The sequence below is a fragment of the Cyprinodon tularosa genome, unplaced genomic scaffold (genome assembly GCF_016077235.1).
Source record: "Cyprinodon tularosa strain WSP-4 unplaced genomic scaffold, ASM1607723v1 ctg482, whole genome shotgun sequence".
Lineage (NCBI taxonomy): Eukaryota > Metazoa > Chordata > Actinopteri > Cyprinodontiformes > Cyprinodontidae > Cyprinodon > Cyprinodon tularosa.
The window spans coordinates 339,660-351,532 of NW_024039210.1; positions in this window are offsets into that span (position 1 = coordinate 339,660).

Consider the following 11,873-nt stretch of genomic DNA (forward strand, 5'->3'; position numbering starts at 1 on the left):
CAATTTAGCTTATCCTTCACCTTTTCTTTAAGGGATTTTAAGCAATTTAGTTTGAATCCACCCTCTTTCTGTTGGGTGTCACTTTGGTGACTAACTGCTGAGGCCCCCCCCCCTTTCAGCAAGAGTTGGGACTTGCCAGCCCCCTCTCTGTGAGAACAGACAAAACCACAGAGAAAACCAGATTTCTTTCTTTTTGCCTCCTCTCCCTTGCCCATGAAGCTGGGGTCCATCTCCGGCAAGATGGAGATCCTGCCGGCTACCGTTCAATCATCCTGTCCGTTGAAATGCAGCTAGTTTTACTCACGTGCCTGGAAGATATCTGGTGCTACTACCACAGATGATCTCTCTTGCTGCGTGCACTTAGCTAGCGTAGCCGCCTGTGGCCATGGCTGCCTGTCACAACTCCAGTCTGGCACGGATGATGTCATACACACTCTATTTTGATTTAAAAAAATATAAATATATAAAACATAACCACGGATGTCTGGGGGACAGTGATTCGCCTACATGATATGAATGCTGGCGTACCATAAAGAACAAATTATGAACAGTTTAGTTTGTGCCTTCAACTTGTTGCCCATATGAAGACTTAACTTGGATATAACCTAACGGAATATATTTGTAACAGCTCCAAAAGACACAACACTCATATGGGTGAGTAGAACATGATCTAATAATGTCAAATCAAGGGCACAGTGTGAAAAAAAGGTGTTCCCCACTAAGAGTGTTAAACTGAAATATGTTTGACTTAGAGTTAAATGATTTTTGTTAATAAACTTCTATTTTGAACAGAAGTTGAGGTGAATTTATTCCATGCATGTGCGGAATTAACTGTTTGACCCTGATCAGTACTCGAATCACTCTTTCATTTATTGTTCTAACACACAGCTAGTATGGCGTGTGTTCATAAACAGTATATAACAGCCAAAATAATATCTGATTACATAAGATGTAGAAATAGAAAATCCCAACATTAATGTGACACCCTACCTGGATGGGCATTGAACAAAAAAAATCACAAAAAGACAAAGAGATCTAAGTTATATTTCGAGGCATCTAACCTATTTTGGACTGGAATTGACTCTGAAATATAACTTGGGAGTTTTGATTTTTGGGATGTGGTTATGGAATCCACAAACAGCATCTAGTTATAAGGCTGTTAATGCAATGAGATTAACTTGGAAGTTAAATCTTTCAATTTAGTTAGACCAAAGTGATCAGATGGATTTAAATCATCTGTTTTTTTCTCACTAGCTGAGAAGATATTTTGGTGTTTTTAGCTTTGTTAAAATTTCAATATTTTGAAACTCCTGTAATGATCTCAGGCAGTTGGACCCAGAATTCAGGGCGAGACAGGCAGTGGGAAAGTTCAAAACGTTTATTAAATAATAAAGCAAAAACTAAAGTGGAGCTGTGGCTTGCGGACACCGCAGGATGGGGAGCAGGGCACCACCCAATCATAGACACTCTGGTTTAGCAGTTCAGTCCATGAATGTCCCCAAGTGCTGCAGTTCCAGAGAAGCCGATCCTGGTCAGGGATCCAGAACAGACAGGAACAGGATCCAGATCAGGCAGGAACAGAAACAGGTGGCAGGATCCAGACTTCCAGGCATCCACAAGCTCCCAGGAGGGTTCAGAGTCTGACTGGGACCAGAAGCATGACCAGGTGGTCACGCACAGGAGCAGACAGGATCAGGTGCAGACAGGCAGGCTCAGTGGAAGAGGGTAGCCGAGACACGACGTGGAACCAGAACTAGATGCAGTACTTTAAACTGGTCTCCTCCCTGGAGCCAGGCTTACTGGAATAAAAACTGAACCTCCCCACATTTAGAGCCAAAAACCCAGAGGACTCCGCGGGGGAGGAACAGTGGATGATCAGTAGACTAGACAAACACTAAAACCCTCTTTCCATTGGCCACCAGGGTCCAGGACATGAACCAATGCAAAAACTGAACGGACAGACTAACAAAAAGACAAGTAATGATCTGGCACTGAATGCTCAGGCTGAACTGAATATAAACCACAGGAAACAGGCGAGAGGAATAAATTATAATTGTGGCAGGGAGGGAAAACGACAGGTGAAAGGAATGACTAATTAAGGGAGAGCAAACAGGCCAGATCATGACAACTCCAGTAACACTTAAATGTACCTTCCCCACTTAGAGACCAAGAAAACCATGATTTAACATATTTTTTTACTGGATTTTCTTTTACTTTAATTATCATGTCTTACGGATATATGTTTCAAAGTGACTCCCGCTGGAAATTTCCCAATAGTTAAACACTGCCCGCCAGGCTGTGAAATCTTATATTTCGACGATAAAATCACCTCCATTAAAATAAAATAGGTAGACGTTGATACAGTTTGTTTTCTGTCTACTGTTTTTTTCATGTGTCATGGGAAAAAAACACAAGTTAGTGGCTATTTTTGGTCATGTATCTAGGTATTTAGTAATTCACAGTTAATTTGAAATACACGCTACATTAGCTACGTTTACATGCGCAAAATTTCCCCGATCCGATCCAAACCTTGGTTGATCGGAAATTCAAAATCTCCGTTTACATGGACACTAAATGAAATGATCCGATCATGACGTGTGTATACATGTACCAAGCGTTGGATCAGATTAAATCTTTTAAGCATGCGCAGAACTTCCTGCCAAACTTGGCAGTTCTGTCTACGTCTGGTTTTTGGGAGGCCTGACAAACGATGCGCTCGGAGCGAGCGGAAAGAAAAAAGGAGAGAGGAGGAAAAAAGCGCTTGGCAGCGAAATGTCCGAGAGAAAATGTAGAGAATGAGCGATTGAACCGGCGTGGGAGAGCGAGTGGGCTGTGGAGAGAGAAAAGAGGAGGAGGATAAATTCCTGCTTCCTGCAGCTTTATATTAACTTGAGTGTATAAGTCGGCGTTCCTAGACTCCCCCCGCCATGTTGTTCACAGCGAGAGCAAGAGCGACCGGTGGTTTCCTGTTGTTGACAAGGCGGAAAAACGTCACGCTGACATCGCACACAGGCGCAGTGAAGATTATTTTATTCTTCAGATCCGAATGGGTTTTTACATGGACGCCAATCGGAATGGCGATCGGCAAAAACCACCTCTCTCATTCGGAATTAAATTTAGATCCGATCGGACCGAATCGGATTAGAATCTTCAGTCTGACATGTTTACATGAAACATTTTTGATCTGATCAGGCCTTCAATCCGATTAGTTGTGTCCATGTAAACGTAGCAATTGGCAAATCTATTTGGTCCAACAGCAAAGGTAAGAATATATCAGAAACAATACTAAAAGAATAAAGAATATATAATATAAAGAACAAGAGTTAATTTTGTTATTTTGACATTTTCTTAAATTTTTAACCTTATCCAGTTGAACTGGAAGGATGTTATATCTAAATCGTTAAACACATTAACAGACAAAAATATTTTTATTTGAAAAAAACCCAGGAAAAAAAATATAGGAACATAAACGTAAAATATATACGATGCGATATACTAGTGTCATACTCTGTGGTCTAGGTGCAGGTCTGTGTTTTCTTTCTCCCTCTCCTCTGCAGGGCTGGACGGGCAGGTGCATTCCATCAGAGCTAATTACCAGTCTTCATAAGGAGCTGAAACCAGGAGGAGGGCGTCAGTTCGTTTACAACTCTTTGTTTGCCTCGTTTTCTGTGAAACCTAATCTAACCTCGTCCCTGTGATCTCCTTACAGAAAGCCATCAAGTTTAAGGCCTGGAAACTCAAGCCTGGAATCAGAGTCAGAGAGAAACCTGGAACGTTCTCTTTCCAGAGAAGAACCCCGGATCCATCTGTCAGCCCTCCTGCCTGCACTCGCCTGCCTGTCCACCCTCCAACAAAACAAAACACTGAGAGAGAATCTGGACCTGCACCAACAACCCGGACCACCGAACAGCACTTCTTTCCCCAGACCAAGCCCTAGCCGCCACCTCCGTGAGTTCACCATCAAAACCCAAATTCTCACAAATCCCAAAGCTCAGTTTATTCACCATCCTCCCTATCTTTTCCAGCAGAGCTCACCAGACCTCCGAACAGCCGAAATCCAATCTTGTCCATTTCCATTTTTCAATAAACTTTTTCTCATTATCCAACTGTCTCAGTTTTTGCGCCTCTTCAGAGTCACACGTTCTCAGCATGACAACTAGCTTTTATTGTGAGGGGAGTGTTGGCCTGGGTGGTTAGAGCAGTGCGCTTGTGCGCATTCTGGGCTCCTGAGCAAAACTCCACACTGCTCCCCGGGCACCACACAATGCCAGCCCACTCCTCCCTGGGTACCACACAATGGCAGTCCACTGCTCCCCGGGCACCACACAATGGCAGCCCACTGCTCCCTGGGTACCACACAATGGCAGCCCACTGCTCCCTGGGTACAACACAATGGCAGCCCACTGCTCCCCGGGCACCACACAATGGCAGCCCACTGCTCCCTGGGTGCCACTCAATGGCAGCCCACTGCTCCCCGGGCACCACACAATGGCAGCCCACTGCTCCCTGGGTACCACACAATGGCAGCCCACTGCTCCCTGGGTACCACACAATGGCAGCCCACTGCTCCCTGGGTACAACACAATGGCAGCCCACTGCTCCCCGGGCACCACACAATGGCAGCCCACTGCTCCCTGGGTGCCACACAATGGCAGTCCACTGCTCCCCGGGCACCACACAATGGCAGCCCACTGCTCCCTGGGTACCACACAATGGCAGCCCACTGCTCCCTGGGTACAACACAATGGCAGCCCACTGCTCCCCGGGCACCACACAATGGCAGCCCACTGCTCCCCGGGCACCACACAATGGCAGCCCACTGCTCCCTGGGTGCCACTCAATGGCAGCCCACAGCTCCCCGGGCACCACACAATGGCAGCCCACAGCTCCCCCAAGGGGATGGGTCAAATGCAGAGAGTGAATTTCTCCATTGTGGGACAATAAAGGAATTTACATTACATTTTTATTTTGACTTCATTTTGAAAGGCTTTGAATGAACTTCCGGTTCTAACAGCACAGGATACTTCACAATGCAGGTCTGCAGCAAGCCTCTCTTGCCTCCAGATGTCCATGGTAACAATCCTTAGCTTACCGCTACACCTGGACCTAAAGATGACACAACATTTTCTACCATTTGTGACTTCCTCTAGTTTTTCTTTCTATCTTTCCCACCTCCAAGACCTCTTGAAATGGAGGTCTTCTGAACACATTTGGCCAAAAAATGTTTGCTGTATATTAGAGTAAAAAATATTGAAAGAAATGTTAGAAAGTTTAAAATCAGATCAAGGATGTACCCTATCAGTAACCACAATAAGTTTATAGTTAATAGGAACATTTTGAGTTACAATATGTTTTACTGCTTGCCTACATGCAATATTTAATAACCAACACCAGGCAAAAATATCAGTATCACAGCATTTAATCATAAAATCATAAAAACGTATTATAGCACCTCCAAGGGTCACTATAGTATGATAAAGTTCTATGGACCAAGATCAGAAACCTAGACTCGATTAAGAGGAGTAGGATAAAACTTAAGATAAATAAGAGACACAGACCAGAGAGTAAAGTTTAAATGCCGGCTTGTTATTGAACATATGGACAAACGACAATGACTTACATTTAACATTTATTTTGGAATAAATCCCTTTTTGTGTTAAACCTTCTTAGTTTAATTTTAGGATATTGAATTCCTTTTGGGTCCTATCAATATAGGTTGCAACCTTTAGCTATTTTAATCTTCAGTTCAAGGTAGTTCAAGGTATTTCTCTATTTAACTCTTTTATTAATGAGTTTAGTTCTATTTATCTCAACTCTTTTAGTTTCGTATAGGTATCATTGAATTTAGACAAAATGTTGTTTTAGCATTTGGAACCAAACAATGAATAAAGAAAATAAAATACAGTCAAACTGTTACAAAACTCAACATATTCAGCAAAAGACTGAACAAGTCTGTATTCCACAGAATAAAGTCTCTTCCTTCCGATTCTGCTTGTTTTTCTTTCTCTGAATTATCAGTCCAATGTTATCCACCTGGATCCACTAGTTTGGTGGAAGGTGAAAAGATCCTACCAGTTCAGATGTAAACCATGAAACATCCAGCACGGGGTGCAATCCTGGCTCATGCACAGTTCACACTGTGTCCATGGGGTGGCTCACCATCTTGAATCTTCCAATTTCCAAATCCGGTGTCTAATCAACAATCCTTCATCCCAACCTAAGTTGGCCTAACATAAACAAAATAAAATAAATAACACAATACAAAAACTAGATGGGTCTAAAACTAAGGAAAAGCAAATTTCTGCAGATTTCTGATCCTACATGCATGTTAAAACAGCACGGAAAAGAAAAAAAAAAAAAAAAAAGGACAAAGATTTAACTTCCAAAAACAATGCTCTAATTTGGCTTAGAATTCACTAAACATGTACTTAGTATAAACATAGTTAGTTTACAGAAAAGAAATTGCATTGTTTCAACTCACCAAGTCCCGTTTAATCCAGTACACAAACCATCAATACAGAGTCAGGTTGCTTTGCAAAACACCAATAGCTCAAAACCGGAAAACAAAAAAAAAATATCTTCTCTGGAGTGAAAACAAAAATACCTTCGTTGGAGTTAAAAACAAAAATATCTTCTTTGGAGTACCAAAATGTACTTTTCAGGTTTAGACTCAATTTCTCCACTTGCTTCTCTGCTAATTTTAATGCAGCACTTTGCATGTGTCTCACCAACATGGGGAATTCCCGCAATGATCTGATTGGATGCAAGTTGCTGCAGAGGCTTTAGAACAAAATGCCCTTCCTAATAGAAATCTACATGGGTTTCAACCATTTAATAATGTAAATAATTATTTTGGATGTATGTTTGTTTTTTAATCAAATAATATACAGTAAAATGAAATAAAACTTGTTAGATATTTTTAGATATATTTTACCATATGAACTAATTTATTGACTTTTTATTTTAAGCATTTATTGTTGTTTTTATTAACACTTTGGTGGCTCTGTTAACCTCTGGGTTACAGTATCAAGCATAAACAGGTGACTGACAGAGTGTAGAGCACTTTTTTTTTTTTTTTTGCTTAAGAGTGTCGTGTACACCAAATTTTAGTCAAAATCATGACTGTTCTTTCTTTGAGTGGCCAACAAACAGTGAGAACACTCTGTTTTCATGGAGGCATAAAAGCAATGCCAGGTTATGTAGTGTCCCAATAATTGGTTTTAAAGTTTAACACATAAAAATCTTGGAATAGTTTTTATTTGATGGCTTTATATGTTATACATTTTTAAATTGTGGTTTAAAGCTGGCTTGTTCAGTAAAACATTTAAACCATACATTGCTGGCCATTAACAATTCTCTGCTTACGTTGTATTTTATTCTGAAATTTATCATATAATCCTTTGCCTTTAAATGTCACAGTGTCACCATAAAAATGTGTTATTTGCAGTTTAAAAGTAGATCAGGTATGTTTTTAGAACACATCTAAAATCAACAATGTTTGCACGTTGTTCTTGTGCACTCATGCTACACAACTACAGTAGTACATGGTGTTCTCTGACGAATGCTCAGACCATGGGAGATTTCTTCTTTTATATAAATCACATTGTGCATAACAAACGCCATGGTTTTGGCTTTTTTTTGTATAAAGATAGAGTCTGATTTTATTAATTTGGGTACCATACTGTATCTCATTATTTTGATACTCTTTTACAATTTTAAGCAATCTGAGAGTATTGTCTCTGTAAAGTCCTTTATGAGGGCATATGTTGTGAATTGGTAATAAATAAATAATCTGAATTTAATTGAATAGAATTTCTTGGGTCAACCAGACCTCTAAAAGGACTTTACACCAGAGCTATGTTGAAACATCTGCACATCCAAGGTAATGCAGCCTGTCTCTTTTTTCTTGTTTTTGGGCTGGCTGGCTGGCTACTTGCCCTTTTCTGCTTGACTCTGCTGATTAAGCTTGGTTTATGCTTGACACATTTGCAATGTGCAAATGGCCAAATGACGTAATTTTGGGCTTCCACACCCATGCACGATCACTTCATGAGAGACGGATCAATTTAAAACATGATTAATTTTCATCTGACCTCACAATTCTTGATTGGGAGGTGGTTGTGAGAGGCTAATCAACCTTCGTTACCTCCTGTATACTACCTGATGCAGGATAAGGCTGAAACTTAGCCGGATCCAAAAAGATATGGCACGACTGAAAAATTGGCTCAAAAAGGGCCTAAAAATCATACAGTGTGTGCCAGTCATAAAGCCATTCTTAGCACCTCAAATTAATCTCTAGAAAAATTTCTAACTTGGTAGGCAACTACAAGTTACAGTAAGCACCTTGCCCAGGCCTATTTCAACATGGGACAGGAGGAAGATTGATCCAATAACTACTACTCACAGATCCATGGTTTTCTGAAAACTTCTTTCTGCTGGAAGGCCAAGATTTAATTTGTTGTGTAAAATTATCTTGGGATCTTCAGTAACAATCAACAATTCTATGTGTGTGTGTGTGTGTGGGGGGGGGGGGGGGGGGTGCACAAGTATTTTTTTATTTTTTAACATAACTAATTAACTCACTAACTGACTGACTGACTGACTAACTAAACTAAGCTAAGCGTGTTTTCTCGAAGATCTGTGTTTGTTTCCTCCCCTTTCTCTTGCACAATATAGATACATGAACAATTTGGGGTGCAAAACGTAGATTCAAATTATTATGAGCTAGGATATATAAAATCACATTCATAGATTACATGTTCCTTTTTTGATGATAATAATGATAATAACATAAATATACTTTACAAGCTTATGAAAAGTTTTAAAATGCGGTGGAGGATCTTGAATGGGATCTGCTGCTTTATGGAGCCAGTGAAGTTGTTTTAGGAGGTATGTAACTTACACTTTGACTTTTAAAGAAGTCTCTTATGTCTCTCTTACTCTTTTCAGACACCCTCGCTGCCAGTCTAATAACCAAACACACAAACACTCACACATGAGACCAATGCAAGTGTGTGTATGGAGTGTGTATGACGTCTTCCGTGTGCCGGACTGGAGTTGTGACAGGCAGCCCGGGCAAAGGCTGCTATGCTCTACCCCTTCTATTAATTCGGCTAACTAATATGAATCGTTCAATTCCATTTAAAGAGCGAGATCATCTGTGGTAGTAGCACTAGACATCTTCCAGGCATGTGAGTAAAACTAACAACAGTTCAGCGAACAGGATGAATGAATGGTAGCTGGCACGCTGGCACGCAGATGACGTCATACACACTCTGCTTTGGTTAAAAAAAATATAAAAAATATAACCGCGGATGTCTGGGGGACAGTGATTCGCCTACATGTTATGAATGCTGCCGTACCATAAATAATAAATTGTGAACAGTTTAGTTTGTGCCTTCAACTCGTTGCCCATAGGAAGACGTTAATTAGATTACAAAACCAAATATCATCGGAACAGCTCAAAATGACACGAAACTCATATGGGTGAGTAGAACATAATGTAATAACGTAAAATCAAGGGGTCAATGTAAAAAAAACAAAAAACGGTGTTACCCTTTAAGTATACTTTTAAGGTATCTATACTTTACTCCATTACTTATTTTTCTTCCTACTTCTGACTCATTACATTTTCACACAAGTATCTGTACTTTCTATTCCATTTTTAAAACAAAGGTTTCTCGTTACTCATGTGCGCCATCCAATGCAGATCATTGGCACCATTCACATCTAGTGAAAACTAGTGTCATTGGATGAGTCATATAATGTAAACACTCATTGGTCAACTATTCGTCAAATTTGTGCTGACGCCAAAGGAAATCATCAGAAGCAAGCAGGTGTTCGTCAAACTGTAAACACGAATTGTCATGCCATGCTACAGTTTTGGATTCAGAAAAAGATGTTGCTCCCATTCTCCCAGAGTCCATACTTTCCTGTGTTTTTCTAAAAAACATACTTGGCGAGGACCCGAATCCATATTCGTGTTCTTGTGAATTGAGTATCTGAATCTTCAGCTGTAGTTTTTGAATAGGTCCTAGTGCTAGGCGATTGTTTGTGTACTGTAGCATAACATCGTTTCTTTGGACAGTAAAAAGTGCAGGGAACCAAAACTGACTTTTGAAAAAGTGCAAGGGACTTGTCCCCTGTGAACCCACACCTTGATGTGGTAATGACACATGAGATAGTTTCCCAGTAATTGGATTTGAAGTTTAAGTCATAAAGATCTTGGAGTAGTTTTTATTTAATGAGTTTATATATTCTTTTATTATTATTTTTTAAATGTGGTCTCAATCTGGCTTGTTTATGAACAGTTCAAACCGTTCAGTGGTGGATGAATTAAGTACGGACTAAATAACTGCATCTATGGAAAGCTGTATGTGACAAGTACAAGCCTTTAACAATTCTCTGCATACATTATATTTTATTTAGGATTTTATCATATAAGCCTTTGCCATTAAATATCCCAGAGTCAGCCTAAAAATTGATTATTGCAGTTCAAAAGTAGAGTGGATATATTTTTAGAATACATCTAAAAATCAACATTCCTGTGAGATGAATGTTGATTCCAGTGCTGCCTTTCATTTCTCTAAAAAACAAAAGTCACGTTTTCAAGATAAAATCTAAGAACTGTACACCTTGAGTTCATCAAGATTTGTTTATTGTAAGAACAATGTTTGCACGTCATTCTTGTGCAGTTTTGCTGCATAACTAGTACATTGTGTTCTCTGACAAATGCTCAGACCATGAGAGATGTCTTCCTTTCTATAAATGACATCGTGCATAAAACTTCAATGGTTTTGGCTTTCTTTCACATAAAGATAGAGTGTGATTTTTTTTTATTTGGGTACCATACCTCATTATATTGATATTCTTTTGCAACTTAGCTAATGTGACAAGGTACACAACAGAAGGTCTGGGTTGGATGCAATCATCTGGTTTTCACAATCTGACAGTATTCTCTCTAGTCTCTCTAAAGTTCCTTGGGATTATATGTGTTGTGAATTGGCGCAGCATTATGTTGTAATTTCACATGGAATTTTTCCTGGAAGCTAGCTGAAATAGCTTTCCCCTTGTCCTGCCGTCAAAAGCCACTGACTGCAGTGTATCGTTGTACCAACCTGCTGAGGTTAGATGAGAAGACGGAGTATCCTGCTTGAAAACAGAATTCCCCTTCGAGGATCCAGCGTTACAATGCCTTTACGGTCCAATCACGGGGGGATGCCCTCTGTCGATAACCATAAGTTAACTACCTTGATTAAAGCCCATCAGATTCCGTTGCTGTTTGCATCAGACATATCTGAGACTTTCCCAGAGAACCGACCCGGTTTGGGAGATGGATTTGTGTGGAGCTGACATCCGAAGCTGCCTTCCCTGCTCCTTTCTTCCCCCTCATCTGGACTGCAAGTCGTCTCTCAGTTAAACCTTTCAGTATTCCATCTGATGCCTTAAATGAGGTGCTGAGCTTTGGCGAGCTAATTAAGTCAGGTTTCGCAAAGAATTTATTTGAAATTTGGACACTTTACGTAGATGTTTAAACTGAAAGTGTTTATAAAGACCTCTGATTTCATGGTGTGAATGAATGTGGTGTGATTGGTGGGAATGAGTTTATGTGTTCTTTTTCATCTTGTTTTTCTTGTTTCCACTTTTGTCCTGATGTTATTGTAGTAGAGTTGTTGAGGGTCCTTATACCTTTTGAACCGTATGCAACCGCATGTTAGGGGCGGCCATTTTCTAAGTTCTTGAAACCAATTGTTTGGAGTTTTGTAGTCTAACATTTGCCTTCGGGATAGGGCTGGCCATTTTATGAGTTTGTAGTCCAACCCTCCCTTCCAAGATGGAAACAATAACTACTACTTACGTCTCCACAGTTTCTG